The sequence below is a fragment of the Empidonax traillii genome, unplaced genomic scaffold (genome assembly GCF_003031625.1).
Source record: "Empidonax traillii isolate 1590-97213 ecotype Southwest subspecies unplaced genomic scaffold, ASM303162v1 scaffold210:size766637, whole genome shotgun sequence".
Lineage (NCBI taxonomy): Eukaryota > Metazoa > Chordata > Aves > Passeriformes > Tyrannidae > Empidonax > Empidonax traillii.
This window is the reverse complement of record NW_020955403.1, coordinates 746583-754543: the sequence shown is the minus strand read 5'-3', so window position 1 is coordinate 754543 and position 7961 is coordinate 746583. Positions and strand designations below refer to the sequence as shown.

The 7961-nt window shown below is 35.9% G+C and overlaps 1 long non-coding RNA gene across 1 annotated transcript in view; it reads right to left on the bottom strand.

The window, feature by feature from the left end:
• Nucleotides 1-773: 773 nt before the first annotated feature.
• The window catches only part of LOC114059243, a 22544-nt gene continuing 15356 nt past the window's right edge, over nt 774-7961 (bottom strand). Inside the window, exons 3-4 of the long non-coding RNA XR_003571620.1 lie at nt 3985-4082; nt 774-928 (exon numbers count right to left, since the gene is read on the bottom strand). This is a non-coding gene — a long non-coding RNA (uncharacterized LOC114059243). The remainder of the gene's footprint in view (nt 929-3984; nt 4083-7961) is intronic.

Genomic DNA, 7961 nt, shown 5'->3' with positions numbered 1-7961 from the left:
CTTTCCTTTTGTTATAATGATTGGATATTAAACCCTTCCAACACAATGGGACACACTTTCTGGAGGGTGGGGGCAGCATTCAAAATCTTACATTTCTCTGGTTATTTTTTACATGTTATCCTCCTGAACTACAGACATTACACCATGAAAGCACAAAAACACATACATGTAGACTCAAACATATATTCACACATATGGTTTCAGACACAGACCGACTTCTACTGATAGCCTGCCTCAGAGATCTTTCTATTAGAATTGATTTCTGCAGTTTTGCAGATGCTAAATCCATTGCAATAAATAACAACAATAAAACTGAAATCTGTAAACATCTTGACAAATATTCAGAGAGCTATTTAGTTAGGAAATACACTTATGATAGTCATTGCTCCTAAAAGAGAAAATGATCATACAGCAACTAAACCCTAAGTAAGAGCTAAAGATATTCACCTCATGAAGTCATTTCTCAACTAGCCCCTTGGCACTTGCTGGAATTATTCACAGCACGAGCTCTACTTTTTCATTTTCTGCTGACTCCATGTGAGTAATTTCTCTCTTGTGATTAAAAGTGAGCTGCTCAATTCCTTCAAAGCATTTCCTTAGGTGTGGTTGGATGTGGAGTGATCCTTTGTCTCGAAAAGGATTCCTGAGAGATCATTGCTGCATCGAGAGATAAAAAAAAAACCTGAAAAATGATAAAAAATGAACTTTAGAGGTGTTTATATAAACATATTTTACACCAACACCATACAGACAGAATGGACTGTTTACCTTGGAAAGAACAGTCTTTTTTTCACCAGATAACCATTCAAGGCCTTTCTGAATGTCATCCAAAAGCGATTCTGCTTCCTTCAACTTATCCAGCATCTGGGGCTGTGAGATAACCCTCGTGGCATCGGTCTCCTTCACTGACTCCTTCGTTATTAGCCTCCTGGTGGGTGAGATAGAATACAGTGAATGTAATAACCATACTTCACACAACAGGCTCGCTCTCTCTTTTAAATTGAAAATCCCCTTATTACAAAACAAGGGGTGTTCTTTTTCTTCTACCTTTAAGTAGGACTGCCACATTCATTGCTTTTTACAAAAACGCAGCTGCTTTTTAAGCTACAGATAAATAGAATCTGCTAGGCGGTAATTCTGCTCAGTCTGAATGCATTATTTTCTAAGTCACTTTGGTGAGGGACTTTTTATTATGAACTAGAATGAACAGGGAAAGTTCTTTTCTCAACTAATTATGACTATGCCTTGGTCTATACTATTAACTTACCAAGGCAGATTGGTCATCTTTGTTTTTTTTTTCCCCTTCAATCAGGTCAACAAATTAGAATGATTTCTGGGAAATCAGAGAGCTAATTATTAAGACTTTATAGACTAATTATGAAAATATAAATAATACAGAACAACGGTGTATCGATAACATTCACATAATCCCTCTGACATGTACAATCCAATCTAACATTTTAACCCCACTGATGCATGGGTGGGAGTTACTTTGATTCAGTCTACCGAATTTTCTTCTCATAAAGATTTGTTAAATTAGAAATTTTCAAGTAACTGAGGAAAAAGTGCAAAACTGAAACACTATTTTTCATATACCTATATCTGGCACCTATTCTGTTTTCCTATTATTGGACTCTCAGTTTATGAAAATTAGGAATGACGGAATAGACAACAAAGTTATAAAGACACTAAAGAAAAAAATCTGAACTTCTGTTGTTTCCCACCATAAGACATAACGTAGTATGTTTGATTTGAAAAATACTTGTGTTCTCCTTTTTTTTTTTTTCCTTCAATTAGCTACTTTAAAGAATGGATTAATTTGTAAAGAAGAATTTGATATTTCTCAGTAATACCAAAAACTAGAATATACTTGTGAGGTGTCAGAGCCTTCAGTGCTCCATAATGCTTGGCTTTGATGCTGTAAAACATACTCGACTGCTTTCCAAGTGGACAACAACACATTTAGTTCAGCTGTTATCCACAGCTCGTAACTACTGGTACACAAACGCCCCAATAAATGGATTGCAAGCATTTACATATCACTACATAGTTCCTTTTACGTAACATGTACTGTGATGAATGGAATTCAAATAAATAAACAGATAGATAAATAAATAAATAAATAAGAAAAATCTTTTCTCCTTAAAATTCATTTTCAATACTTATGAGTTGAAGACCATCAATATGGTAGAAAGACCTGCCAGCAGAACTGCTTCTGCCCATCTTACAAATCAGAAAGAATCCTGAAGATAAGAACTTGTACAGTGAAAAAAACCCCTTCACATTGCCATCATCCTAATATCCTACTTGCACTCAAAATAATCCCATTCCTATGTATTTCTGCCTGAAATATTATAGGGGATATTTATTACATTTTTCAAGCACCTACTGTAAGATACATACATACAGACAACAACAGTGTTATTGCTTTGAGTTGCTAAAACTTGCTACTTCCATGAGGTGTTTCTCAGTCCTCCAGTACACTTGGCAAACTCTGAACACTTTGGGGTTGCTTGCCTCCATATCTACAGACCAACCTTAATCCTGGAGAATCAGGAGAAGCCTAATCCATGTAGACTGAAGAACAGTTGGTTCTACTAAGAAATAACTCTACATGTATCACTGGAGCATTCAAGATGGAAGAGTAAATGAACACATCCACATGAACATTAATTTAACTTTATTTTAGTGTCATGCTCAGTGTTTGTGTACACTCAAATACAGCCTTTCATATTATCTCTGAAACAAACATATTACATACTGCCAGTTTAGGTATGTTATCTTTTGCACTAAAATAATAAAGGAATTTAGAAATGCTTGTTACTGCTTGATTAAAAATTTATCTGAATCTGTCCGTTTAGCAATATTTCTTTTCATAACATGATAGTAAGGACACTAAAGAAATAACTGTTAATGCAAGAAGGCTTATCAATGTGGGGTACTGTTTTTCCTAAATTAATTTCAAAGATATCCTTAATAATTTTGTTGAGAATGCCATTCTTCCAGGCACATGACAGGCCTTCAGATTACTGAGTATCCCACTATTAACATCACTAGTATCAATGGCGCACAATACCTTTTAATTAAAAATTAACTTTTTTCATTTTAGCTGAATTAAAGACAACGAAACAGTCAAATTCCACCCTGTGCTCATGCTCTGCTGAACACTCACTGACAGCTTTTCACAGAAGCCAAGATTATGGTGCAAAATTATTGAGTGACTTGACAAACATAGCCCTACTAGAGGCTGATTTACATACAGGACAAGATCTATAATCTCCCAGTTTTGTACTTTATCTATCTGACCAGGTTCCCCTACACTTCAGAAGGGAGAATCAAAACAAAAATTAATTCAGAAAAAAAGAAGTCAGCTTCACATCTTTACCTAACCATTTTGCAGCTACTCCTTTCACTTATAATGATATGTAAATTGGTTGAATATGTCTTCCAGTGTATTTCTCCTATGATTAAAAGTGTTTTACACACGCTTTTAGATATGCATGCACTTTGAATATTCCACAGGTCATTTAATAGCACATCAGATATAACTAAACACAGACTTAATATTTCAGGGAAGTGTCAATAGCAAAGCCCAGTTTTTATGACTTTCAAAATAATCTCAGAAATATTTTGCTAAAAATGTTCTTTACCTGTTTCCAGGTACTTATGTAGTACAGTGAGAAACAAGACATACAGAAATGCCTGTTTATCACTTGAATGATTCACTAACTTACTGGGAGGCCACGTCTCTATTATTTCTGAGCTCACATCATAAAAACTAAGTAGAAATCAATTTAAGACAATGAATTTTAAATTTTACTTTCCCCCTCGGTATTCTGAAGTGGCACAGTCAAGTTGGAAAAGTTTCAGATAATGAAAGCACTGAAGCCTAAATCACACACAATAGTGAAAGCTGAGATGCAAGATGGAGATGAAATCTAAAAGCTAATTAAATTCAACAAGAGCCTCTCAAAGGCAACATACCAGCTTAGCCTCCCATGCTAACATTTCGTTTTGAAGGGTGCAGTAAATGGAGGGCCTTTCATGGCTGCAGATTTCACAATATGATCCACCAGCTAAACCTGAGAGAGGAGAGAAAAAAAAAAAGATTAGATGCATGGATTATTGTACTGAATAGATGCCAAGGCCAAGATAAAAAGAAAAGATAAGTTAGGGCTTCTGAGGAGCTGAATTTGAAGCCAACCAGCAAAACGGATTGAACTTTATTACCTCTAGTCACTGAGAAATTCCCTAGACAGTTGGATGTAATTTGAAAAGGTCAGAAAAAAATTTCCTTCACAGTATTATTGCTTCATGGTTTAAGGGTGTGCCTTTGTGAGATGCCAGCTCTAATCATTTTTATTGACTTGCTCTAGAGGGACAGACAGATGCGCAGGGAGTCAAGACAGATGGATAAGACATATCCTACCTTTGTTTCCAGTTCTAAAACATATCACACTATTAGGTATGTTTTAATGTTAATCATTTCAGTTTATCCTTTGCCATCTCTGAGGAGAATGTGCCTTGTTTCTCTAAGACAGCCACAAAAGGGGGGAGGGAGAGGAAGCCTGTGCATAATACTGGAAACTTGCTACAATTTTTCATATTTGGTCAGAGCATTCATTGAATTCCACATGAATCTGAAATATATAACTGAAATTCAGTAAGTGTAATAGGATTTTCTAGACATTTTTAGATATGCTCTGTTGATTTTTTTTTCACCCAAAGGGGAGCAGATCTCACTGAACAGGTTATAGGAATGACCTTCAGCATACTGACAGTACAAGCTTTATTACCAGTATGGCTGTCTTGGCAGAAAAAAAAATCCAACATACAAAAGGAAAAACTCATAAAACACAAAAAACCCAAACCCACCCCAATTAAAATCATTTAATTCTTTGACTTAGCATTCATAGATGCTTGCAATCAAATATGAATATTTGCTAACATTACACTTACAGTCAATTTTTTTGTCATGTAATTAAAATCAAAAGACATTTAACAACACAAAAGCAGAATTATCTACCCCAGACTCTGGAAAAGTTTAATTAACATTAGATTTTTCTTCTGCTCAGAAGACATTTGTCTTCTGTTCATAATACAAGTATATTTATTCCCTGAATCCTGACTCTGAATGCACTGCAGAGGCAATTTTAATGGCCATTAAAGTACAGCTCTGTGAGTTTCTCTACTGTATTATGTTTATGGAGCCTGTCTGCAAGCTGACTAAACCTTTTCCACTTGGATAAGAAAGCCATTTCCATCTGGTCATATTCCCTCCCCTCAAGCCCCGTACATCAGAGGGTAACATGAAATTGCAGCAAAAGAGTTGCATATATATTCATTCCTCCAGAACTTTACACCTCTGAAAGGAAATCAGAAAGGCTTAGCTGCAGTGAGGAACAAAAAGCATTGGGAATTGTTCCACTAATGGAAGCTGATACTTTCCATTGAAATGGACTGCTCCAGACAGAAAAGATACATGGACAATTTAAACGTAACAATTCAACAATTTAAGAAGCTTTTGAAAGAAAACATGTGCACCTGTATATATAGAAAGGAGGCTGGGGAGAGGTAATCACCTACTAGATTTACAACAATTGATTTGGACTCTACAACACCTATATTTTTTTTAATCAGACTCCCACTGTTAGCTTCAGGATTATGCTGAAACTGAAGTAGGAATTTAGTTTTGTAAGAACACAGATGTGTAACTACAGAGGAGCCCTCCAGTTTCTGTGGCAACATGTCAACATTATGATTTTTATTTCTGATTTTTTCCAACAGGAGGAGTGACAGAGAAATTAAGTTCTGTCATCCTCCTGATCTAAGCTCAGAGATGAACACCCTTCTTATTCATCATGAAAAAAAGGGAATTTTCAAGATACAATCATTTAATGTCAGAGACTCAATTTTCCAAAAGTATTCTTCCATCAACGTATTTCGACGCCATTTGCAACACAGTAACGTGATGCCACATCACTCCATCTTTGCAAGACCCTCACTCCCCTTGTTTCTGTTTTTTCCCCCCGTCTCCTCAAGAGCAGCACATGTTAATAGACAAGTAACTTAAACCCTGATTCATCATCCCAGATGTAGAAAGTATAGATCTTTAAGATATTCCATATGACATCGTTCTCACTCTATTTGAACCAACAAATATGTGGGAAAAGCTGATCCTGTCTAGCCCCCACACAGAGGTGACAACACTCTCCCTTTCTATAATACTCTTTATGATACTGTTTGCTTCCCTTTTGATTATTTGCCATGCTGACAGTAAAACTGCACAAAATTCAAATGACTGCTAACTTGCACTGTAACAATAATGTTAGTTAACCAATGAAACAGATTTCTCAGAAAGGCAAGAAGTTTTCAGCTTCTTCTAATTAGGATTTAATTTTAAACAATATTCTCACAGTTCAACCACAAGCTGTTTGGTTAGGTGCAGAAATCCAATGCTGTCCTTTCCAGCCTTTAAAACTATAGGGTTGTGACCCAAGTGGAATGCCAACTGGTGTAACAGGATTTCACTCTAGAAACCAGTAGGATTTCTTTAGTTTTGTCTTTATGTGTGTGACCAGGAGACTGCAACTTTTATAGATAAGAAATTTGAAAATAAAGACCCCAAAATTCTACGTTGTAACAATGACAGAAATCGTTACAACACAGAATTTCGGGGTCTTTATTTGTTTTGTGAACACTAGATTACTGAAACCCATTCAGCATGTGATTATAGCCAACTAAAATAACATGAATTCACACATAGTAATTCATTTTTCTATTGGAAGCACATACCCCGGAGAGCTACAAGACAGGTATTCCATGTACATCTTTCATTAGCTGGCTTGAATGTATCATCCCCTTCATTTCTGATAAAAGCACCTCCTCCCCACACATCCGATAGCAAAGTGAAATGCCATTTGTCTGTCCTGATCAACAGCCAAAATCCCCTTAGGACTTGAAGGGGGGCTGGATTCTCATACTTGTTTTACCATGTCTAGATGTTGCCCATCTACTCTTCAATTTTGTTCTGATCAACAGACATGCCTAGCTGTATCACCCTTCCTAAGAGGAAAAAATCCCAATCAACAACAACTACAATAAAACAAAACCAAACACAAACAACGAACAACAACAAAAAACAGCAAAAAGCTGGTTACAGAGCGTGTCCCAGACACAATCCCGGTTTTAAATGAGTTCCAGTGTCCCTTCAACCTGCAGCAGGCCACGTTGTTCTCATACAAAGCTCACACAAAAGAATTAGATAACTGTTTTACAGATAAGGAGGAAAGACTTGAGAGATGGATAGGAGTATCATTACTAAGATTAACTCCAATAGGCAAAGTTAGGTGGCAGCTACCAGTTTTACTACTTCCAAGTACTCCAACTCTTCTCCTTTATGAATGGACTAGCTACTGGAAAAGGTTGGTAAGCTTGTTTGTTTGTTTGGGTTCTTTTGCTTTTTTTTGTTCTTCATTCTTTGGAATACGTCCAAATATGGATGGTCTTAAAGGTCATTTCCAAACTAAGTGATTTGAGGATTCTCTTTCAGTTAAACATGTAGTAACCATTTTCTTCATGTTAAGAGCACTCTGTGATGTGTGTAATTGGAATTTTTTGTTATATAGAAGAATTACAGCACTTTCAAAAAAGCTGCAATACACCTATTAGGTGTAATGTTTATGTCTTGAATACCAACTCATTCTTAAAACAAATTAGACCTTCTTAAAGATAAAAGGAAAATAAAAAGGACTTGTGGGTCTACTATGCATAATAACCCATCTTGCCAAATTCTTTCATCTGAACACTGATTCAGCCCCCAGCTCTAATATCGTTAAATTTTAACTTCCAACAAATTAGGTTCAGGAACAATGAAATGCAATTAAAATACTGTATGCACTGCAGCAGAAAGAGATAACACTCTATGTATGTTTAGTGGGAAGGAAAAAAAAGAGAAAATC